At 42.1% G+C, this 25,883-nt stretch overlaps 1 protein-coding gene and 1 long non-coding RNA gene across 4 annotated transcripts in view; one reads left to right on the plus strand and one right to left on the minus strand.

Moving 5' to 3' along the window:
* Gm10649 (predicted gene 10649) overlaps positions 1–24,352 on the minus strand; it is a 151,535-nt gene extending 127,183 nt beyond the window's left edge. Inside the window, exon 1 of the long non-coding RNA NR_028579.2 lies at positions 23,837–24,352. This is a non-coding gene — a long non-coding RNA (predicted gene 10649). The remainder of the gene's footprint in view (positions 1–23,836) is intronic.
* Nr3c2 (nuclear receptor subfamily 3, group C, member 2) overlaps positions 21,814–25,883 on the plus strand; it is a 346,930-nt gene continuing 342,860 nt past the window's right edge. For 2 of the 3 annotated variants that reach the window (XM_006530577.4, XM_006530575.4), the window contains exon 1: positions 21,814–23,991. The gene's annotated coding sequence lies outside the window, so the exon portion shown is untranslated. Of the gene's footprint in view, positions 23,992–25,279; positions 25,379–25,883 lie in introns of those variants that run through there. The other variant, XM_006530576.4, reaches the window with a different exon arrangement.

Raw genomic sequence — 25,883 nt, forward strand, 5'->3', positions numbered from 1 at the left:
ACCAGGAATGTTGCTTTGACGGTTAACCTGATTGTCAGTTTGATGGGTTTAGCACCACCATGGAAGCACCTCTGTCTACAGGAGTATTTCCAGAAAGATTTTATTAAGGATGGAGAATACCTATCTTGAGTGTACATGGCATTATCCCATGGGCTTGGTTTCTAGACTAAATATAAAGGAAGGCCAGATGAGTGTCATTTCTGTCTGTTTCCTTCCCAAGGATACAGTGTGAGCAGCTGCTCTCCATTCCAATTACTGTTACTTCCCTGCCATTATGGATGGTGTACCCTCAAACTGTGAGCAGACATCAACCCTCATTCCTCCTCATGATGCTCTTGTCACGTGTTATTTCACAGTAACGAGAGAAAAAAGCTAATATGCTGCTAAATACTGCTAATCTTAACTGTCTACCTAGAACAGAAACAAAATGCACAGAGCTAGCGTTGAGAAGCATGTCTGTTTAATAAATCAGTTCTCTTAATCCTCCACTCCTCCCATTGTCATATGTTCTCAGCCACTGAGACATCCACTCCATTAATCAAAGGGGGTTCCTGCTACAACAAACATGGATGCTGAGGCCCTAAGCTCCCATTCACTTGTGCTGCCCTTCTGAAGAAACATTATGCTTGGAAATGCCACATCTCCTCAGCACATGTAAAGTTCACACCCATACTCAGTTCCACTTACTGTGCCAGGAAGAAAAAGAAAGGAAGAATGTAAATAGTGTGGGTGCATCTGTCCCACGTCCCGCTAGAGCATATGCCCCAGGAGAGTGTGAGAAGGGAGATGGGAATCTCATGTTCCTCTCCTTGGTCTCAGTTCCTGAATTGCTCTCATAGTATGAGCATCTTACTATCCTAGTGTGATTCAAGTGTTTTAACTTACATTTTTTTTTTGTACAACATGGCCCTGAAATGCAAGCCAACTACTTCATCAGGTATTTAACGGAGAAAACCGCAATCTGTTCCAACACTGGAGGAAAAGCCAGCTGACTTGGATGGCATAGCAGCCTCAAACGTGATGCATAAAAATGGCCTCATACATTGTACTTTTGAGATAAATGTGGGATTTTTTCCCTCTCTAACGTATTTCTAACTTTACATGGTGTTTCGTGTTGCCATAGATGACACTGGTACGTAAAATGTAACTTCATGTTTGTGAGAGAAAGGGTTGGGAGAGGTCATTGGGGTTTCGGGATTGTCTTGAGGGTCTTACAGGTTAAGACGATTAGAAGAAAAAACAAAGCAATGGTGAGTGGTGATCTGAAAGACAGGGGACAGAAGGAGTGTGATGTGACTCTACTGATGCTCACAAATGTCTGCTTCACAGTTGGAGGGAAAACAAGAAGCTGGGCCACAGGGAGTTTACTTGGTCACAAAGAGTAGCTTGCAGGTGCACACTGATTAATGTAGGATCAAGAACTATAGGCCCTAAAGGAATATCTGTGGACTTACTAATGTTATTTGCGTGGCAACTGTAAATTTTTTTCAGCCACTTGAATTTTATATTAACATGGTAGCTAATATATCAACCTGATTTTTTTCCCACATAAGCAAAGCCACCAACAGTTGTCATGAACTCTTAACAATTTGTTTAAATGTTAGCTAGCAAGTGGCAAGCCTTCTATTTATGCCTTTGAAGCCTGTGCTTGCCCCACGTGTACCAGTGACCACACATGTATGGGACTGGAGTATCTTTAAGCTGGCTAGTGCACAGCTTGCTAGTGGCCCTCCGTATTTTGAAATGGAAACTATTTTTCTGATTGCTAAATTGAGATGGGAAAAGGAAAATTAACTCATAAATATTTCATGGGTCAAAAAATGTTATGTGAGGTTTTGAAAGATAAATGCTATTGTAATAATTTCAGAAATTCCCATTTTAATTAAATACAATATTTTCAAGATTGTGCTTTGGTGCGTAGCATAAGCTTTCTAACTTGGAAACTTTCTGAATAATGCACTAAATAAAGGGAAAATTGTTCTCTACTCTACTATTTTCAACATAAAAAGTTTTATAATGATTTTTTTCATTTGGGCACATATTATGGAAATGAGTGCTTTGTGTGGACTAAATTGCTACCATTTTGTCAAGATTTAATACAGTGCTCTTACAAAGTCAAATTTTTAGAAAGCAGTTTAGGATGTGGACTCGCTGATATTCTATACCAGATTAGGCATATCGCAACGTTGGAAGGGGTGGAAACTATGGAACATTACCTGTGAGGTTTTAATTTACTTACCCAGTAAGAGTATTAAAAGAAACATTTTATTTTGATTCCAGAGTTAGAATATTTTGAAGCCAAAGTTTATAAAGGTTGGGGACAGAATCTTAATCTGATTCTAGATGATTCTATGATCCATATCCTTTCTCCATAATACACTGAAAATGCCAAATTTGTTTGGTAATGTTGTTTATAATATAATTACACTGAAATGTACTACACGTGATCCAGTATAACCTTATTTATCTTGTCTAATTAATCCTCCTTTATACTATCTAGACTAGGGCAATACAATAACTTATTTGCCCCAAATCTCTTGGAGTAGACAAAATAAAGAGTTATTTCTTGCCTCTCTCACAGTCCCATGTAATTGGCAATGGTAGCTTTCTACCAAAAGATGACTTGGGAGTAGTTTCCTTCTATGTGCTGGTGCTTCCAACCTAGAACATATGATAAGAGAAAAGATAGTTTGGACAATAATAACCCAGGGAGATTCATAGCCAGGCCTGAGGTAAAATATATTTCTCCTGTTAATACAGCGGGATCTGCACCTATATCATGCCTGAAATCAAGAGAGAGATTGAGATTATGTGGTCATCCTCAGTGCCCCAAACAAAACAACAACAACAAAGAAATAATGTGTGTGTGTGTGTGCCCACAGCATTGTCTGTTTCACACCATCTAAGATAGCTTACTTTTAATGGATTCAGAATCCTACAATGGCCTAAATGTTGATGTCAAGTTTATGCCTGTAAACATTGGGTTATAGGGTGTAGGGTTAAGGTAGAATGGCATTATACCACTAAAATAACACACTTTTCAGTGACTGGCTTGGCATGGGAAATGGGTATGCATAGACATTAGCAGAGGAAGCCAGATAGGCAGATCCTCAAGATAAGAGCTACACAGAGGACAAACAACTACTCAAGCACTAAAGTCAAGAACAAATAAACAGAACCTCATGAAACTGAAACGCTTCTGTAAGTCAAAGGACACCATCATCAGGACAAAACATCAAGCTACAGGTTGGGAAAAGATCTTCACTAACCCTACATAGGACAGAGAGCTAATATCCAAAATATATGAAGAATTAAAAAAGCTAGACACTAATAATCCTAATAAAGCAATTAAAAGTGGGGTACCTAGGTAAACAGAGATTCCTCAACAGAGGAATCGTGAATGGCCAAGAAGCACAAAAAGAAATAAGCGGGGCAACATCAGGTACTGGAGGGAACCAGAGAAAGGTCCAGAGGGTCAGGAAACCAGATAAAAATGCGTAGCAGTGGGGGATGAGGAACTTGGGGTAGCCACTGGAGGGTCCTAGACACCAGGAAAAACGAGAGGCTTCCAGGACTCAACAGGGTTAGCTTTAGTGAAGGGGAGATAGAACCTGTAGACACCACCTTCAGTGGATAGGCATGGATCCTGGTCAAGCGATGGGACTACCCACCCATCTCAAAGCTTTTAACCCAGAAATGTCCTTCTCCAAAGAAAAAACAGAGACAAAAGATGGAGCAGAGACTGAAGGAAGGGCCATCTAAGGACTGCACTACCTAGGGATCCATCATGTCTGCAGACACCAAGTCCAACACTGTTGCCAAAAGGCACTTGCTGACAGGAACCTGGTGTGGCTATTCCCTGTGAGGTTCTGCCAGTAACTGACCAATGCAGATGTGGATGCGTGGAGCCAACCATCAGACTGGGCGTGAGGACTCTGATAGGTGAGCTGGCAGAAGGACTGAAGGGGCAGAAGGGGATTGCAACCCCATAGGAAAAACAATGCCAGGTGGCCAGACCACCCAGTGCTCCCAGGGACTGCACCACCAACCAAGGAGAGTACATGGAGGGATCCATGGCTCCAGATATATATGTAGCAGAGGATGGTCTTGTGTGACATCAATAAGAGGAGAGGCCCTTGGTCCTGTGGAGGTTTGATGCCCCAGTTAGTGAGCATGCTGGAGCGGTGGGTCAGGAGAGGGTGGGTGGGAGGAAGAGCACCCTCATAGAGGCAAAGAGGAGTGGGGAGAGGGCCAATGTGGGATGGAGGGTTTGTGGAGAGGTAACAAGGAAGTGGAATATCTTTTGAGATGTAAATGAATGGGATGATTAATTTTTAAAAAGTAGGGCACTAGAAAATAACTGGTTCAGAATCCCCAAAAGATGCAATAAAAAAGATGAGGTGAAAATAGTATTTAAGACAAATAGAAAATAGATATGTAGGGGTGATAATATGCTTCAATGTTTCAGTAGTGAAAGATTTTTGCTACCATGACCTCCACACATATTTCATGGCATGCAGATGGACAGGCACCTGTGGGCAAACACAGGGGAGACAGACAGACAGACAGACAGAGACAGACAGAGACAGACAGAGAGACAGAGAGGGAGACACAGAGAGAGACAGGGAGATAGAGAGAGAGAGACAGAGAGAGACAAAGAGAAGGAGGAGGGAGGGAGAGAGAGAGAGGAAAGAGGGGAAGAAAATACAAAATATTATATGTTATTTCTAGTATATCATTTATAGTTTTATATATAGATTTATATATATATATCACTAATCCCAGTACTAACTAACTATGTATTCAAAGAAACACCTCCAGGCACTGTTCACGGAGGTGTGTAAAGCCGAGAGCTCTGTCTATCAAGTGGATGAGTGGAGACAGTGAATACATCCAATATTACATGTAATGGCATACTATTCAGTCATGAATAATGAAATCCTGTCACTTCTGGAAACATGAATAGAACTGTAAGACATTATGTTTACTGAAATAATTCAGGCCTAGAAAGACAAATACTGGATATTTTCTTTGTATACTAAAATTTTAAAGTTGTTTTCTGAAAAGTAGAGACTGTGATCTGGGTGAGTACGAGAAGCTAGGAAGTATAGTGAAAAGCGAGCTAGGCACGAGGTACCAAAACACCACAGGGCTAGGCACGAGGTACCAAAGCACCACAGGGCTAGGCACGAGGTACCAAAACACCACAGGGCTAGGCACGAGGTACCAAAACACCACAGGGCTAGGCACGAGGTACCAAAACACCACAGGGCTAGGCACGAGGTACCAAAACACCACAGGGCTAGGCACGAGGTACCAAAACACCACAGGGCTAGGCACGAGGTACCAAAACACCACAGGGCTAGGCACGAGGTACCAAAACACCACAGGAGGAATTAAGGATAGTTTTTCTTCTTTAGAAAAAGCAGTAGTGTGGCAATAGTTCAAAACAATTTAATATATATTTGATAAGTATTTTGCAGTTAGGAGTTTTATGGTTTTCCATAGCAAAAAAATAATAAACAGTGAATGATATGAAAATACTAATTTTTCTTATTTGATTATTATATATTGAGTTGAATTTTTATATTATACCCACAAAATGCACAATTTGTATCATAATTTTATGAAATAAAATATTACAGGATTGTACATGGTACCAATTTTCAGATAAAAGGCAGTTTTGTTGGATTCATAACAGTAAATTATTTGATTCCCCCACCAAAAAAGAAGTGTTCAAAGTCATCAGGGAAATGCAAATCAAAACAACTCTGAGATTCTACCTTATACCCATCAGAATGGATAAGATCAAAAATTCAAAGGACAGCACATACTAGCAAGGTTATGGGGCAAGGGTAACACTTCTACACTGCCGGGTAAACTTGCACAACCACTCTAGAAATCAACTTGACATTTTTTTCAGAAAGCTGGGAATAGTTCTACTTCAAGACCCAGCTATACCACTCCTGGGCATAAACTCAAAAGATGTTCTAACATTCCACAAGAACATTTGCTCAACTATGTTTATAGCAGCTTTATTTTTAATAGTCAGAAACTAGAAACAACTGAAATGTCTCTCAATTGAAGAATAGATAAAGAAAATGTGATATATCTACACAATGGAATACTACTCAGCCATTATAAACAAAGACATCATGAATTTTGCAGGCAAATGGACAGAGCTAGGCAATATCATCCTGAGTGAGGTAACCCAACCCAAAAGGATGTGCATGATATATACTCAGTGATAAGTGGATATTAGCTATAAGGTACATAGTAACCATGCTATAATCAACAGATACAAAGAATCTAATTAACAAGGAGGGCCCAAGGGAGGGTGCTTGAATTTTTCTCAGAAGGGGAAACAAAATAGACATCAGATGTAGATGGAAGGAGGAAACTGGATGGAAGAGGGGTGGGGATGGGAGCAGGATGGGGTGGGGAGACCATATCTACAAAAAAGAAAAGAAAAGAAGGAAAAAGAAAGAATGTGGAAGAGGAATGGTTAGGAACAGGTTGTTTAGAAGTGAACACATGTGAAGATACTGAGGCGGACATGCATTATTTGGTACACTCCATCTGCTGCATAAATGGCCAATCTCCACCCCAAATCTATGAAGTAAGTAATGTATGTTTCCTCATTTTACAGGTGATGAAACTAAATCATGGAGCTTAACAATTTACCTGCAGTTATACAGTGTTTGGGGGTGATATCTAAACCCAGGCTGTATCCTATACCCAAGGTTTTCAGTCTTCACCTCTGCTATGGCTTGAATATAAAATCAGCTATATACACCTATGTATATAACTATGGATTTGAGGCTCAGGGATCGGGTGCAAGGTGATGAAATATTGCTAAGTTATTGGATTCTGGAGTCTTTGATCTCATCAGATGCCTGATCCATTGGTGAATATCACCTGTGAGTGATAAAGATCAGGAGATGGGACCTAATTGGTGGAAGTGGGTCTTTCTACGATGGAATTGATAAGACATGAAGACATACTCCCTGACTGGATCTAGCCTAAGCCCTTCTTGGATTCCAGCTTTCTCTTCTTGTCATTCGTGAGGTAAATGGCTGCCATGATGCTCTCTTCAGAGTTGGAATTCTTCTTTTATATGACCCCCTACTCTGTGAATCGAGGTGTGGTGACTTTTAAAAACTAAATGTGAAAGGACATATATCTAAGTTCCAATATCTAATGTCCTATAAAAATAAGTAGCAATTCATTTATTTATCATGTTGGGGGCATTTTCCCCCTTCAAATTACTTTTCCTCTGAAAATAATTATTTAAAAATGATTCAGGAAGCTGATAGCTTCCTCCTGTCACTATACTTGTAGAGCCCTGACTACCCCAGATCAGTATAAATCCTATTTCCAATTTCTTTTAGAATAACAAGTTCATAACTTCTTTCAAAGGCCATATCAACATTAAGCAATCTAGACATCTAGACTTTCTCTCTCTCTCTCTCTCTCTCTCTCTCTCTCTCTCTCTCTCTCTCTCTCTGTGTGTGTGTGTGTGTGTGTGTGTGTGTGTGTGTGTGTGTGTGTGTGAGTGTGTATGGCAGCACCTGCCAGCCAGGTACAGCTTCCAGTCCATCAGGATGCATGCACACTGGCTAGAAGCCAGGCATCAGGAATGTTCTTTCTGACCAACTGAGAACAAATTTACCTGGATCTAACCTTGTGTTGTGCCATTGTGACAGGTTCACTGAGGGACTTGTGACATCCCATACATTCTCACCTATGCTAACATGCACAGGAAAGTTGTCACACTAGCTCTTTCCCTATGATGGCTATATAGGGGTGAAGGCTTTTCTTTCTTGGCTTTTTACAGAATAGTATTATGTGCATTTCAAATTTATTTATCTCACAACAGCTGAAGTTCTTACTATCTTTCAAAGATTATTATCTAAAAATGTATTGTATTGGGTATATTTTCTTACTTAAAGAAACAATCACTAATTAAATCAACTTGCTCCACAAGCTTACCATGTGGCTAATGAAAGACTAAACACCTCTCTTCAACAGTGACCTCTATGAAGTAGACATGTAACACTCCTGTGAAGAGCTTTCTATTCCCTTAACAATCTATAGTAAATATATTATCCCTGCTGATGTGAAGATAGTAACTGCATTAAAGGTGGTAAGGTAGGTTTTGTATACTTAGACTATTTTATGGAATATTTATAAAATGTATAAAATGCATTGTGTTTAATAATATTTATAGTTAAATAATTTAATAATATTGTTTAAAGATTTTTGTTTTATTTATGTGTGTGCATGTGTTTGCATGATTATATACAAACACATGTGTGCAAGTGCATAATGAGGCCAGAAAAGGGCGTTGGATCCCTTGGAGCTAGAGTTACAGGTATTTGAGAGTCTCTGGATGTGCATGCCATCATATGGATAGAGACCCTTCTCCAGTTTTCATGACTATGCACTAATAGCCATCTTTGCAACCCATTCATAACATTTATAATTATATCATGCTGTTGTGGTTAGTGTTTCTGAGATGCCACCATCTACCAGGAGAGAAAATGTCCTTTTTCCACATGATCTTCTTTTCAGAGGCTCCTCACAATGCTTCTTCTCTACCTTGTGGAGCGTATAGCACTGCAAAGTCTTCCGGGAAGTAGCACATGGAGCTTCCTTCCTATCTTTTTAGTTCAGCTCTCCAGGTCAGTGAATTAACACATGAAAATGTAGCTTCATGTTACTTCTGCTGAAGTTCTTTAATTATTCTATTTCTAAAAACCTAGTAATTCATCCATCTTGAATGAAAACTTTTTTTATTTATTTTGTCTTAAGATATATTGTTTTATTTTAAGGAGGAGTGTTTTGTTTATATGTTTATATGTACGTGTCTGTGTGCCATCTGAGTGCTGTAACCTCAGGAACCAAAGGAGGACATTGATCCCCTTGGGCTGGAGTTGAGAGAGTTGGGAACCAGGGTGTGGATGTTGGTAAATGAATCCTAGTCCTCTGCATAAGTTGCCAAGGTAGCTAACCACTGAACAATCTCCAGCATCTCATACCATTCTTAACAAGGGAATACAATTATTACAGAAGTAAACAGAAAGTTTGCCACTCCCCAGAATAAAGGAAATCCCTTTATACATTAATTGATTAAAAACTAATGATGTTCTATCCTATAAAATAAACAAATTCTGCAGTGGGAGAGAGGTGATGACCTCATAAGAATGTGGATATTCTTAATGTCACCAAACCTATTTGTTCACAAAAGGTAAAAGTGATGACTGTGTTAGGGTTTTACTGCTGTGAACTGACATCATGACCAAGGCATCTCTCATAAGGGCAACATTTAATTGGGGCTGCCTTACAGGTTCAGAGATTCTGTCCAGTATCATCAAGGTGGGAGCATGGCAGCACCCAGGTGCAGAGAGTCAAGAGTTCTACATCTTCATCTGTAGGCTGCTAGTGGAAGACTGGTTTCCAGGAAGCTAGGATGAGGGTACAAAAAGGCCACACCTCCAAATAGTGCCACACCCTGGCCCAAGCATATAGCAAATTTTACCCCAATATATACCTTACTAAATTAAGAAAGAAAGAAGAAAGAAAGAAGGAAGGAAGGAAGGAAGGAAGGAAGGAAGGAAGGAAGGAAGGAAGGAAGGAAGGGTAAGTAGTTATGGCTACAGAGGTTTCATCAAATTTAAATAGAATCTAATGAAAATGAAAGAAGAAACGTCAATTAAACTCTACCTCATGAAATGGACCCATCTTCATATACAGTCAGAAAGAGAACAATTATTTGAACTGTACAATAAAAATATAGTTTAAAAATAGATTAAAAATAGCCAATTTAAAAGCAAAATCATGACAAATGTGCTGGAGAAATGTCTCAGCAGTTACGAATACACAGTGGTTCTGCAAAGGACCCAGGTTAGTTTCACAACGACCACATATGGCTCACAATTCTAAGTCCAGTTTCATGGGGATCAGATGCCCTCTTCTAGCCATTACAGGTACTAGAGATATAAGTTACACATACATACATATATACATACATACATACATGCATGATACATACATACATATGTGTAAACAAGAACTGTACACATTTTTAAAATAGCCTCTTTTAAAATTCCTACTTTATTTAAAAAGATAGTAGGGACAATGTATTATTAGCACTAAGTACTTGAAGATAGATTGTGATTTAAATATCAACATGGCATATGATATAGACAGATACATTTATAGCTGTCATAAAATCTTCATGTTTTCATTTTAAACATGAATATTTATAAAACCACATAATACTCTGAAAAAACACCAAAAAGATCACCTAGAATCACCTAAAGAGATCTACCTGTAAAATGGTTTGTGTTAGAGAAGTACAAAGTATATCTAGAGGTTTTTGTTGTTGTTGTTGTTGTTTTAAAAAATTGTATTTAAAGAAAAAATTGAGCCCCCACCTATAGTCCATGTACATCCCAGTAAGTCTGAAGTAATCAAAGACACAGGTGAGAATCTCATCCAAATACCCACTCTAGCTGGGACAACCACAGGGCCCAGCTGACAGGGAACCCACCTCCCCTACCCCCACCCTTCTTTTGGCCTGCTTCCTACCTAGGCCAGATCAGTGGACAGGTACCCGCACAAGCCACAGCCTGCTTGCATCCTAGGAGATCCCCAGTAACCAAAGACACAGAGCCAAGCTGACACCAATCGTGCAGGAATCCACCTTCCTACTAGTCCACTTCTCCACTGTGGCCAGATCAATGGGCTGATACCCTCTCAGACCCCAAGGCCTGCCTACATCTCATGAGGTCCCCAGTAACCAGGGACATGTGAGGCCTGCTCTAAGGAGAGACACAAGAGGCCTACCCTAACCAGAGACAGCACTGCCTGCCTCCAAGGAGGTCAGCTCTAGTCAGAGATACCCAGGTCAGTTAACACCAGATGACAAGAGGGAGGTGCAGGATATAAGCAACAGAACCATAGCAAGTCATGGGTACCCCAATAGTTCAGAAAAGCAAGATAATGACTTAAATTCCATCTCATGAAGATGATAGAGACCTTTAAGGAGGATATAAAGAGCTTCCTTAAAGAAATAAAGGAAAACACAGGTTTAAAAAAAAAAGGTAGAAGCACTTAAAGAGGAAACAAATAAATCCCTTAAAGAAATACAGGAAAATACAATCAAGCTGGTGGAGGAATTGAACAAAACTGTCTAAGAACTAAAAATGCAAATGGAAACAATAAAGAAAACACAAAGGGAGGCAACCTTGGAGATGTAAGTGATCAGGAGCTACAGATGCAAGCATCTCCAACAGAATACAAGAGACAGAAGAGAGAATCTCAGGTATAGAAGATATAGAAAATATTGACATATCAGTCAAAGAAAATGCAAAGTGTAAAAAGCTCCTAACCCAAAATATCCAGAAAGTTGAAGACACAATAAAAAGATGAAACCTAAGAATAATAGGAATAGAAGAGGGTGAAGAATCCCAGCTCAAAGGACCAGAAAACATCTTCAACAAAAATATAGAAGAAAACTTCCCTAACTTAAAGAAGGAGATGGCCATAAATGTAAAAAGAAGCCTACAGAACACCAAATAGATTGGACTAGAAAAAAATTCTCTTGTCACATAATAATCAAAACACTAAATACACAGAACAAATGGAGGATATTAAAAGCTGTAAAGGCTAATTATGGGATGGATCCCTGGATATGGCAGTCTCTAGATGGTCCATCCTTTTGTCTCAGCTCCAAACTTTGTCTCTGTAACTCCTTCCATGCGTGATTGTTTCCAATTCTAAGAAGGGGCAAAGTGTCCACACTTTGGTCTTCGTTCTTCTTCAGTTTCATGTGTTTTGCAAATTGTACCTTATATCTCACTATACTAAGTTTCTGGGCTAATATCCACTTATCAGTAAGTACATATTATTTGAGTTCTTTTGTGATTGTGTTACCTCACTCAGGATGATGCCCTCCAGGTCCAACCATTTGCCTAGGAATTTCATAAATTCATTCTTTTTAATAGCTGAGTAGTACTCCATTGTGTAAATGTACCACATTTTCTGTATCCATTCCTCTGTTGAGGGGCATCTGGGTTCTTTCCAGCTTCTGGCTATTATAAATAAGGCTGCTATGAACATAGTGGAGCATGTGTCCTTCATACCGGTTGGGACATCTTCTGGATATATGCCTAGAAGAGGTATTGCTGGATCCTCCGGTAGTACTATGTCCAATTTTCTAAGGAACCGCCAGACTGATTTTCAGAGTGGTTGTACAAGCTTGCAATCCCACCAACAGTGAAGGAGTGTTCTTCTTTCTCCACATCCTTGCCAGCATCTGCAGTCACCTGAATTTTTGATCTTAGCCATTCTGACTGGTGTGAGATGGAATCTCAGGGTTGTTTTGATTTGCATTTCCCTGATGACTAAGGATGTTGAACATTTTTTCAGGTGCTTCTCAGCCATTCGGTATTCCTCGGTTAAGAATTCTTTGTTTAGCTCTGAGCCCCATCTTTTAAGAGGGTTATTTGATTTTCTGGAGTCCACCCTCTTGAGTTCTTTATATATATTGGATATTAGTCCCCTATCTGATTTAAGATAGGTAAAGATCCATTCCCAATCTGTTGGTGGTCTTTTTGTCTTATTGACGGTGTCTTTTGCCTTGCAGAAGCTTTGGAGTTTCATGAGGTCCCATTTGTCAATCCTCTATCTTACAGCACAAGCCATTGCTGTTCTATTCATGATTTTTTCCCCTGTGTCCATATCTTCAAGGCTTTTCCCCACTTTCTCCTCTATAAGTTTCAGTGTCTCTGGTTTTATGTGAAGTTTCTTGATCCACTTAGATTTGACCTTAGTACAAGGAGATAGGAATGGATCAATTTCCATTCTTCTACATGATAACAGCCAGTTGTGCCAGCACCATTTGTTGAAAATGCTGTCTTTCTTCCACTGGATGGTTTTAGCTCCCTTGTCGAAGATCAAGTGACCATATGTGTGTGGGTTCATTTCTGGGTCTTCAATTCTATTCCATTGGTCTACTTGTCTGTCTCTATACCAGTACCATGCAGTTTTTATCACAATTGCTCTGTAGTAAAGCTTTAGGTCAGGCATGGTGATTCCACCAGAGGTTCTTTTATCCTTAAGAAGAGTTTTTGCTATCCTAGGTTTTTTGTTATTCCAGATGAATTTGCAAATTGCTCCTTCTAATTCGTTGAAGAATTGAGTTGGAATTTTGATAGGGATTGCATTGAATCTGTAGATTGCTTTTGGCAAGATAGCCATTTTTACAATGTTGATCCTGCCAATCCATGAGCATGGGAGATCTTTCCATCTTCTGAGATCTTCTTTAATTAGCCTCCAAATGATGACACCATTGCATACACTAGCAAGCGTTTGTTGCAAGGATCGTGATATAGCTGTCTCTTGTGAGACTAGGCCGGGGCCTAGCAAACACAGAAGTGGATGCTCACAGTCAACTATTGGATGGATCACAGGGCCCCCAATGGAGGAGCTAGAGAAAGTGTAAAAGGAGCTAAAGAGATCTGAAACCCTGTAGGTGCAACATTATGAACTAACCAGTACCTCGAAGCTCTTGACTCTAGCTGCATATGTATCAAAAGATGGCCTAGTCGGCCATCACTGGAAATAGAGGCCCACCGGACAGGCAAACTTTATATGCCCCAGTACAGGGGAACGCCAGGGCAAAAAGTGGGAATGGGTGGGTAGGGGAGTGGGGGGGGGGGTGTGGGAGACTTTTGGGATAGCATTGGAAATGTAACTGAGGAAAATATGTAATTAAAAAAAAAAAAGAAAAAAAAGCTGTAAAGGAAAAGGCCAAGTAACATATAAAGGTAGACCTGTCAGAATTTCACTAGACTTCTCAACAGAGACTCTAAAAGCCTGAAGATCCTCCACAGATGTTTTCCAAACCCTAAGAGAACACACATGCCAGCTAAATGCCAATCACCATTGATAGAGAAACCAAGTTATTCCATGACAAAACCAAATTTAAATTATCTTTCTACTAATCCAGCCCAATAGAGAATACTGGAACAAATCTCCAATACAATGGGAGTAACTATATCCATGAAAATACAAGAAATTAAACACTTGACAACAAAGTCAAAAGAAGAGAATGCATAATACCACCTCCAGCAACAAAAATAACAAGTCCTAACAATAATCTGTCTTCAATATCTCTCAACATCAAGGGACTCAACTCCCAATAAAAAGACACAAACAAAAATTTGTAAACAGGATCCAGCATTTTCTGCATACAAGAAACACACCTTAGTAATAAAGACAGACAGTACCTCAGAGTTAAAGACTGGAAAAACATTTTCCAAGTAAATGGTCCCAAGAAACAAGCTGGAGTTGCCATTCCAATATCTGTTAAAATAGACTTTCAACCAAAAGTTATCAAATGAGATGGGGAAGGACACTTCATATTCATCAAAGGAAAATTCCACCAAGAGAAAGTCTCAATTCTGAACATCTATGGCCCAAATGCAAGGGCACCCACATTTGGAAAAGAAATGTTACTAAAGCTCAAAACACACATTGAACATTACCCAATAATAGTGGGAGACTTCAACACCCCATTCTCATCAATGGACAGGTCATTGAAACATAAATTCAGCAGAAACACATAAAACTAGTAGAAGTTATGAACCAAATAGGTTTAACAGATATCTACAGAACGTTTCATCACAAAATAAGAGGATACATCATCTCAGCACCTCATGGAACCTTCTTCAAATTTGATGATATAATGATTGGACATAAAACAAGCCTTAACAGATACAAGAAGATTGAAATAATCCCATGCATTCTTTCAGATCACCACAGACTAAGGCTAGACTTCAGTAACAACAAAAACAACAGAAAGCCCACATACTCATGGAAACCAAACAACTCTCTGCTCAATGATAACTTGGTCAGGGAAGAAATAAAGAAATCAAGGACTTTATAGACCACAACAAAAACAAAGACACATCATACTCAAACTTATGGGATACAATGAAAGCAGTGCTAAGAGGAAAATTCATACCACTAAGTCCCCTCATAAAGAAAATGGACAGATCCAATACAAGCAACTTAACAGCACACCTGAAAGCTCTAAAACAGAAAGAGGCAAATACACCCAAGAGGAGTCCAGGGCAAGAAATAGTCAAACACAGAGCTGAAATCAACCAGGTAGAAACAAAGTGAACAATAATAAAGAATCAACAAAACCAACAGCTGGTTCTTTGAGAAAATCAACAAGATAGATAAACCTTTAGCCAAACTAGCTAAAGGGCACAGAGACAGTATCCAAATTAACAAAATCAGAAATGAAAAGGGAGAGATAACAACAGAAACTGAGGAAATTCAAAAAATCATCACAACCTACTACAGGAGCTATATTCTACAAAACTGGAAAAGTATAGATGAAATGGATGGTTTTCTAGACAGATACCATGTACCAAAGTTAAGTCAAGATAATGTAAACTATCTAAACAGTCCTATAACCCCTAAGGAAACAGAAATAGCCATCAAAAACCTCCCAATCAAAAAAAGTTCAGGACCAGATGGGTTTAGTGCAGAACTCTGCTATACCTTCAAAGAAGAGCTAATACCAATACTCCTCAAACTATTCCACAAAATAGAAACAGAAGGAACACTACCTAATTCATGCTATGAAGGAATAAATACCTAACTACACAAAGACCCAAAAAAGAAAGAGAATCTCACTTATGAATATCAATGCAAAAATACTCTATAAAATTCTTGCAAACTGAATTCAAGAACACATCAAAACCTTCACTCACCATAATCAAGTAGGCTTCATCCCAGGGATACTGAGATGGTGCAGTATACAAAAATTCATCAAGGTAAAACACTATATAAACAAACTCAAGGGAAAAAGGCACATGATCATCTCATTAGAAGCTGGAAAAGTCTTTGACAAAATGCAACACCCCACCTTTCACATTAAATGTCTTGGAGTGATCAGGAAGTCATGGCACATACCTAAACATAGTAAAAGCAAGATATAGCAAACCAACAGCCAACATCAACTTAAATGGAGCAAAACTAGAAATAATTCCACTAAAATCCAGGACAAGACAAGGTTGCCCATTCTCTTCAATATAACACTCAACTTTCTAGCCAGAGCAATTAGACAACAAAAGGAAATCACGGGAATACAAATTGGAAAGGAAGAAGTCAAAGTATCACTATTTGCAAATGATATGATACTATATATGAAAGCACCCCAAAATTCCACAAGAAAACTCATACAACTTAAGAAACAACTTCAGTAAAGGGGGAAGGTATAAAATTAAATCAGGAGCCTTTCTTTACACAAATGATAAACAGGCTGAGAAAGTAATTAGGGAAACAATAGCTACAAATAGTATAAAATATATTGGTGTAACTCTTCCCAAGCAACTGAAATATCTGTACAACAAGAACTACAAATCCCTGAAAAAAGAAATCAAAGACCTCAGAAGATGGAAAGATCTCCCATGTTCATTGATTGATAGGATTAACACAGTGACAATGGCCATCTTACCAAAAGCAATCTACAGATTCAATGCAATCCCCATCAAAATTCCAACTCACTTCTTCACAGACATAAAAAGAGCAATAATCAACCTCATATAGAAAAACAAATAACTCAGGATAGCCAAAACAATTCTCAACAATAAAAATACTTCCAAGGGAATCACTCTCTTTGATCTCAAGCTGTACTGCAAAGCTATAGTGATAAAAATAAAATAAAATTAAATTAAAACAAAACAACAACAAAAATGTATGGTATTGTTACAGAAACAGAGAGGTCAATCAATGGAATAGAACTGAAGACACAGAAGTAAACCCACACACCTATGATCTTTGATACAGAAGCCAAAAATATACAGTGGAAAAAAAGAAAGCATCTTCAATAAATGGTGCTGGTCTAACTAGCGGTCTGTACAAAGGTCAAATCCAAATGGATAGAGGACCTCAACATATAATCATATACACTGAATCTAATAGAAGAGAAAGTGGGAAAGAACTTTGAACTCATTGGCACAGGGGAAACTTCCTAAACAGAACACCAATGGCTCATGAATTTTGCTGGCAAATGGGTGAAACTAGAAAATATCATCCTGAGTGTGGTAACTCAGAACAAAAAGATAAGTACCCGTGATTAGTAGATATTAGCCGTTCAAAATACCTAGGATACAACCCACATACTGTAAGAAGTATAACAAGTAGAAAGGCCCAAGTGAGGATGTTTCAATTCCACTTTGAAAGGGGAAGAAATGATCCCAGGAGGCCTGATTGGGAGAGGGGAGGGGGAGGGAAAGGAGGAACAGGATCAGGTATGGGGGGCAGGAGAGAAGCCCAGGGGGCCAAGCAAATGAATGGAGATAAGCAGCATGGGAGTAGGGTAGGTGGGTGGTGAATCCTCTAGAAAGTACAAGAGGCCCAGGAGGTGAGAGACTCTAAGGACTCAAAGAGGGTGACATTAGCCAAAATGCCCAACATTGGGAAGAGGCAACTCAAACTTCCAATCAGGGCCTCAGCAGAAAGGCTAGGTTACTAACCCACAGTTAAAATTTCTGACTGAGAACCATTCCTGTCTAAAAGAACTGCAGGGACAAAAATGGAGAAAAGACTGAAGAAAAGGCAGACTAATGACCAGCCCAACATAAGATCCATCTCATGGAGGGCATCAAGGCCTGACACTATTACTGATGCTATGATATGCTTACAGATGGGAGCCTGACGTGGCTGTCCCCTGAGAAGCTCTACCAGCAGCTGACTGAGACAGAAGCAGATACTTATACCCAACCATTGGACTGAAGTCAGCGACCCCTATGGTTGAATAAGGTGAAAGATTGGAGAAGCTGAAGAGGAGAGTTGACCCTATAGGAAGACCAGCAGTCTTTCCAGGGAACTCCCAGAGACTGTGCCACAAACCAGGAGCATGCATGGGCCAGTCCTAGGCCCCTAGCACAAATGTATCAGAGGTCTTTCTGGTCAGGCCTTAGTGGGGGAAGATGCATTTAATCCTTGAGAGACTTGAGACCCCAGGGAAGGCGGAGGCTTGTTGAAGGGAGAGCACCCTTCTGGAGCCGGGGGGGGGGGGGGGGGGGTGGGGAATGGGATGAGGGATTGTGGGAGGAGGGACAAAGAGGGGGAGCAGTGACAGGAATGTGAATAAATGAAATAATAAAAATTGAAAAAAAAAAGAGAAACAAAGTCTGTCATATAATTTAAAATACTGCCTATTAAGAGAAGTAATGAAACCCCAACAGGATTAGTGAACAAAGTCTTGCAATAAAAATGCTATTTGATGTAAGAATACACAGCTTCTCCACCCTGCCACCTAAATGAAGTTGAAACACTTAGCTGCCTGCTTTGGGAGAAACTCACAACTGTGATTAAGCACTTGACCTGAGCAGGTGACCTCTAAGTAAGATGACTCCAAAGGCTTATGAAGGAAAATACAAATACCTCCATTTCTCTTGTAGCCAAAATCACTCAGTTTGGGGAAGCTGCACATGACACACATAGGAGATTTGGTTCATTTGCTCTGTAATACATTCCCTGTAACATGTTATCCCTGTACCACATACACACAGTTACACAGATACACAGATCGCCACGATTGTCTTTAAGGATAATGATGACATCTGGCATGAGGTGTCTTACTTTTTCTGTCTGCTGTTTGCAGGGTCATATATCTGACATATGATGCCTTCCCTTTCTAAACTCTGTCAGGGAAAGATTCTAGTCACGTTCTCTGCCCCCATAACTAGGCTCCACCCATTTGCAAATATGGGACAATGTGTGACAAGAATCTAGCACCGTTGTATTACACTGTTTCTCTTCCTGACATGGACCACACCTTCAGGAACGGTTACCTTTATTATATGTATACTGGCCTCAGAAGACCCAAAATGGAAAAAAAAATCTATTAGGCCTCATTTTCTTCGGTTACCTTACACCTGTCTCTATGTGTATGTAGCATTTCCTATCATAAGACATTATTTCTTGTTAATGGCTTAACAGTTAAATATTGAAGCACTGTTTTTGCAATCGTCTTTGGTAGAATAAAAAAAGATTGTTGATCAAAATGTTGTCTTAGTTGTTACTGACAGCTGTTAACATGCTGCTAAAAATATAGCACTGACTACTGAAGAGCAAACTGCTCCTATGCCGGCCTGGTGAGAGATTCTAAACGGGGTTTCATCTCAGAGACAAAGACAGAGGCTTCACACTCTTGCCCGATGTGTTTCAGTGTGTGTAGGTGGGGGGTGGGGGGTGGGGGATGGGGGAGCTGAATGTTTGTAGTGTGTATGTGAGGTGTGTGTGCATGTGTGTGTATGTGTGTGTGTGTGTAAGTGTGTAATATCTATGGTATGTGTGTATATGGTATGTGTATGTGGTATATATAGTGTGTGTATGTGTGTGTGTGGTGTATATGTATGTAGTGCTTGTCTGTGGGTATATATCTATGTGCATGTGTTTTTATGTGCATATTTGAGTGCATATCTGTGTATGTGCATATATATGTGCATGTGTGTATGTGTATGTATGGTATGTAAGTTGTGGTATGCGTGTTCAATGTGTGTGGTGTGTAGTGTGTATTTGTGTATGAATGTGTATATATGTGTGTTGTGTATCTGTGTGTATGTATGTGCATGTGTGTGTATGTACATGTGCGTGTGTGTGTGTGTGTGTGTGTGTGTGTGTGTGTGTGAGTGAGTGCACACGCTCTTATACTGAGCATTATACCACAAAACTGCCTGGTTTCCTAATGAGCACACAACCTTGCAGTTATTTATGTAAGATTAGCACAGTTATTTAAAGGTGATGCATTTTCTCCACTGCACCAAGAATATATGAAAAAAGAGGAGAAAATGAAAATGTCCTTATTTTTATTAAACTATACTGTTCTAAGTTCCTCCCCTTTTAAACTACTGTACATTATTCCTAAATTTAAACCCTCAGTGTGAGCCAAATGAAATCTGATTTGCTTCTAATAATATGGCATACTAATCATGATGTGTGTGCTGTTTGGTGCTCTCCCATCTCAAAATCTGGCCATAGAAATGGAGGAAGTTTGTCAATTTTCCATTTAAACTGCCTGAAAATGGAATAAAGGTAGACAGATAAATCAATCTGTAAACAAATCCCACATTAATTATTCAAATTAGTGAATAATGAAAGCTGAAGCAAATATTCCAAATAGTGTAGAAAATTGAGTTTGGGCAATTTTGGATATCAGCAAAATCTCTAATATGTTCTGAATTTATCTTCCAGTCTGCAATTTCTTCCTTGCTCGCAGTGTTTATAAACTGTAACATGTGTGTTTTGCAATAAACAAAGAAGCTGGATCTGATATCATTGTCCTATTCATCTTCTCTCTCTGACGCCGCCCCCATCTCTCTCTAGCTCTCCCTGTCTTCCTCAACTCTTTGCAACAGCTGGTAAGAGACAGGGGAGGGAGAAAGCTTAAACAAACAAACAAACAAACAAACAATAAATAAATAAATAACCCTAGCATGGCTAGGCTTGTTAACAAAGTTAATTATAACTAAATGCTTTAGCCTTTATCTTAAGAAACTAATTAATACAAATAAACTATATGTGCTTAACTTTCTTGTCATCAAACAAAGATATAATAAGAAAGAGATGTTCAGTTTGGGGTGAGCGAAACTTTTACAATTTATAAATCCTGCTTATTTTCAGCTGTTGAAAAAATGGGTTTGGAAACAGGGAATTGAGGGGTGGCTTTGCTCAAGTTAAAACAGAGCTAGGAAGGATTTTTTTTTCCAACACAAACTTAGATATTAGGCTTTGTTTCTGAAGTTACATAATAGAGGATGTGATGTCACACATGTAAATTGCAAAAGCTGAGTCGTGCACTTTACTGTGGCAAACCTCAGGGAGTTTGACACTAATGGGATGGGGGAGGGAGACGTCCTCAGGTTCAGCCTGTGAATGTTCTCTCATCATCTAAAGGGAGAGAGAAGTCTGTGGCTGCTTGAGGCTTTAGGACATTTGGCAGCTATATAGAAGACAGTGATAGGTCCCTGTGGCTGTCCATGTCTTAATTTTTAATCTCTTTTTCAAAAGAAATTGAAATTCTCCTTTTGCAAAGAACAAATATGCTTATCTAAAAGGTTGAGAAGAACAAAGTTAGTTAGAAGATACCTTTTCCAAAGCAATAGCATTGCTAGACACATACTGAAGCTGACTGAACTAATTCCTGCTGGGCATGTAAATGACTCTGCCCCTAAGTGTTCTCTCCTTCTCATGGGGGTCCTTCAGATAGGGCACTGGTGGGCTAGTCCTACAAAAGCAATACCACCTTCCCTCTGTCCTTCACAAGGAGGTGTGGCATTGAGCTGCTGTCTTCTCAGAATGCCCGCAAAGCAAGATTATGCAAGGGAAACTTAATACTCAGAATAGGATTTAAAAATAGAAAAACCTAAAACTTTGCCTATGGATAATTGCAAGATCCTCTAAATCTCTCCCCAGAAATAAAAGAAACTGACATACATGGCCCCTCTATCTTGGCCCAAAGGGGTTTCAAAAGAATATACATATATGTATTAAATCTTAGATGTTGATATCAAACAACCCTAAAGGCGGAACAGATAAAAATTTGTAACATGCTCAAGTAAAAACATAGGGGGAAATCTCCTAAATTTCTGAAATGTTGCAGTTATAATAACTCCATTTTATACCATACTTTTATCACATCATCTGTATTTAAAAGCATTGATTAACGTAGTGGTAGGAATCTGTGGGGAAAGAATTCTTGTGTTAAATTTACTCTGTAAATGGGAAGGTAGTCATCCAAGCCTAACATGTCAATCTCGGAAAAGGAATTTACATTATCTCAGTTACAATAAATGGTGGCTCTTCATCTAATGTTTTACTATGAAAAAAATTTCAAACATACAAGGAAGTTGGAGAAAACTTTTGTACTGGCAATTTGATCCTTCCATTATTATACTACATACACATGCCATATATATATATATATACACACACATCTTTCAGTTTATTTAACCAGTCCATCACTATCAATCCATCTTATTTTTGAGGCATTTCCAGTCAGTCTGCCAACATCAGTATATTTCTAAATTGTCCTTTTTTAAGTTAGCTGAATATAAAGTTAAATTTTATTATAAATTATAGAAAACATTTTCTTGATCTCACCTAAGACATACCTTCACAAAAGTTAACCTAGAAAACATTTTTACCAATAAAAAGCAGAAGAAAAGAAAACTGTTTTGCCCCATGTCAAAAAGCCATGTTGAGCCACCAAAGAACTGAGAAGTGTCATCGCTGTGGGTGGTGGAGCAGCTAAGCTGATGTGGGAGTGTGGGAATGGGGTTGGAGAAAGGCAGGGATTATTTTAACAGGACAGTTCCGTTTTGAATGGCGACCAGCAACTTTCACCTCTGTATAGGAAGGAATTGGGAAGAGGGGGGGGGGGGGCTTAGAAAACCATGGAAAGAGTGTCATACCAGAAAAGAGGGTTGTGAGGTGAATTCCCGGATTTATTTAACTCATTTCTAAAAAAGCAAGCAAGCAGGTGCGTGTACTCCTAGTGACACCAGTTTTCCCCGCCCCGCAGACTTCCAACTAGGGGCGTGTGTAACGGTGCATTGGAAGAGTCTTGAGCAGAGAATATCTCGCACACCCGCGAGTGAAAACGGGCGCGCGCACATACATTCACTGGACTGGGGTGACCTGAGTGCCTTGGGGTGAGAGGCTAGGATTTGGCAAGGGCTAGAGAGTGAGAAGGACGTGGGGGACAAGTGAACCCCAGGATCGCAGCTCAGGCTCAGTCCTCCTCCCACCGCCGCGTGCCCGCGCGCCGCGCCGCCCGGCCAGGGAGCCCGCCTTTCACTTTCGCATCTGCGTAGGTGTCTGCCCGGGCGGGCGCAAGGGCGCGGGGGCGCGCGGGGAGGCGCGGAGGCGCGCGACGGGGGAGGGTTGCAGCCGTTCTCCCCTTTCTGGGCCCGCAGCGCTCCGGGCGGCCGCTATGGAAGCGCGGGGTCGCTAGCGGTCGCTTCCCACGCGCCCTGGTGCGCAGACACCCCGGCCCGCCTGGTGCCCCCCCCCCCACGGTGGGGGTAGGGCAGCGACCCAAGAGCTGTCTCACTGGGTGGGCAGTGGAGGAGCAGGAAAGAAACTTTTCCCTCCTGGCCCGCTCTTGGTTTTCCAGCCCTCCACTCCCTATCCGGTGGCACCTGCACCTGAGGCCAGACGCCAGGTCAGGGCTGACTTTGGGGGCCGGCGAAGAGAAGAGGGTGCGTGCACTGGGGTTCCGTTTTCCCTCGGCCTTCTTGCTGTCAGTGGCTGGGGTTCCGACGACAGCCACCAGCACCCCTGTCTCCCACCAGCGGGTGGCAGGACCGCTGGACAGCCTCATACTGCAAGTGAGGGTGTGACCGAGGAGGGGGCCACGGCGCCGAGGGCTCCCCCTGCGGCTGCCCCCACAAACGCGCGCGCACACACACACACACACACACACACACACACACACAAGACGCTCTGTTGCCTGAGCTGTCACCCGCTACCCCAGCCCTGGGAGGGGGCGCGGAGAGCCCCGCTTCCCCGCTGCAGGCGCGGGAGCTTACCGCTGGACTGGCGGGCTCCCGGGACCTCCACAGTCACTGCAGGACGAACCAGCAGACTGGGAGACCCGCCGGCCCCAAGCCGGGCCGCCACTGCTGGGGACCGGCGGGTGCTCGGAGCCCCCTAGGCGCAATTTAGTGCCTCCAGCTCGCCAGCTTGCTGGCTCGCCGCCTCCAATAGGGTATCTGCACAGTCGCTCTATTACTGTACCCACCGTCAGTAGGGCGACTGCCAGGATTGCTATCCTCTCCATCCTGATTGCCGATCAGCCGGTATTGGACTTGCTGTTGACGGCGGCAGCGGCGGAGGCGGCGGGAGTCTCGCTGGCCCCCTCCCCCGCCCCAGTCTCCCTACCATGTCCTAGAAAAGGTGAGTGCAGCAACTGTCACTTTGCACCGACAGTGGTGGGAGGGGGCCGAGGAACGCAAGGGAGAGGCCCCGGGGTGCCAGGGCCAGTGCAGAGGGGAAGCGGGTCGGCTCAAGGAGGTGGGCTGCCGGCAGTAGACCAGGTGCCCGCCAGGCCGGCCCGGGACACGGGTGCTGGGAGGCTGGCGAGCGCGCGGAGGCTGCTCCGTGCCATTCTAACCTAGATTTTGCAAGGAGCTTCGATCCAGGGCAAAACCAGCTCTCCCTAAAGGAGATAAAAACTTAGTAAAAAGAGCCCGGTCCATTTCTTTAATAATGAATACCCACACTGGCTGAGTTGCAGCCACTGCTGCTTGGCGAGCCCGGGCCGCCGGGTCCGGAACTCCCCTAGCTCCAGCTCGCCACCCGCGCGCGGCCCCGGGCGTGATCGATGCTGAGAGTGCTCTCCCAGCGCGCGTGACAGCTACCCTCCCGGGAAAGTTGGGACACTCGGCGGGGGATTCATGTGTGTAGGGGCTCCAGGGCCAGCTCTACGCTGGCGACTGATGGGCACTGGAGTCCCAACCAGCTTGTCGTCTCCGCTGCAGTTTCTTTTGCCTCTGGGGAGTGTCCTGCTGGAGTGACTGAGACTTCCAGTCTCCTTGGGCTTGGGATCCGGGATCCTGAGGTTTAACTAACTGTAAGGAAAGGAGGGGCCTTTGGGCACAAGATGCCCTCCTCCTTCTGGGGCTTCAGCTCCTGGCGAGTGAGGGTGAGCCTGAAGCTGCACAGCTGCCGCCGGCGGCCTGCGGGTCGCCAAGGGCCAGGGGACCAGATTTAGGTGTGTATATCACTGGTGCTGACTCCCAGCCAGCAGGGGAGTCCAAAGACGAGCCTCAAACCAGTCTAAAAGTCCTTAGAAATTAAAGTTAAGGAGTCCATCTTTCGGCTTAGCAAGTGCAGTGCTTGGGTGGATGGGAGGGAAATCAGGGTTGGGCGAAGGAAAGGGGTCGAAATTTCTTCGCGCAGACAAACGATCCTTAAAAAATAGTTTTAGTGTCTCCCCTCATCCAGTATACCTGCCCCAATTATGTGCACCCCTTTCACACATTATAAAGTGAATATCCTCGAGATAGTAAGCTTTCTTGCATATTGAACTAGTGGAAAAATCCAGGACTAAAGTAGTATAAGTACAGTAACAAAATTATCAGGCGCCTCAGCTCTTGACCCTGGCACTTTTTTTTTTTTTTTTGGCAGGGGGTGGGGTGGAAGGAAGGCTGTGTTTAAAGGGGTTTGGCTGCACTGAAAGCACCCGCTTTTCCTGCGTGGTTAACACAAGGAAACTGAAATCGAGTGGGAACGAGATCCTCTGTCTCTCCGACAGCGGAGATTAAGGCTGCTCGGCGGGAAGGTAACTCTGAGAACGGGAGGGGGCGGGAGCAGAGCTTCAGGGGTCCCGGGGACACCCACCCGAGCAGTCCTAGGCCTGAGGACGCTGTGGGAGGCGCCGGGTGTGCACCGCTGTGGCTCACCTGGCGCTGCAGGTGGAGAGAGCAAGGGCTCACCATCTAGGCTGCTCTAGCGTCACCATGCTTTCCCCTTCTCTCCAGATTGCTGTGGTCGCCAGGGAGGGTGGGGGGGGGGCGACAGTTGTGTAGGTGAGAAGTTTGGGGCGAAGGAGCAGAGTGGGCTAAAGGGTAGCGTGTGCAGGGGTTGCCCGGTCGGGGCCACCTCCGGGAACCAGGAGAACTCGCCGCCTCTGCGGCTTTAAGGAAGCTGCGGAGTCCAGGCTGTGTCGCAGCAACTTTGTATCAGTCATGTCGCCCGCCTGGTGACTGACAGCCCCTGTTGCCCAATGAGAAGCGCGCCTGGCCCGCACAGCGTGGAGCCTTGTTTCCCCCTTGGCCAATGGAAAT

This window comes from Mus musculus, chromosome 8 (genome assembly GCF_000001635.26).
Source record: "Mus musculus strain C57BL/6J chromosome 8, GRCm38.p6 C57BL/6J".
NCBI classification, from domain to species: domain Eukaryota; kingdom Metazoa; phylum Chordata; class Mammalia; order Rodentia; family Muridae; genus Mus; species Mus musculus.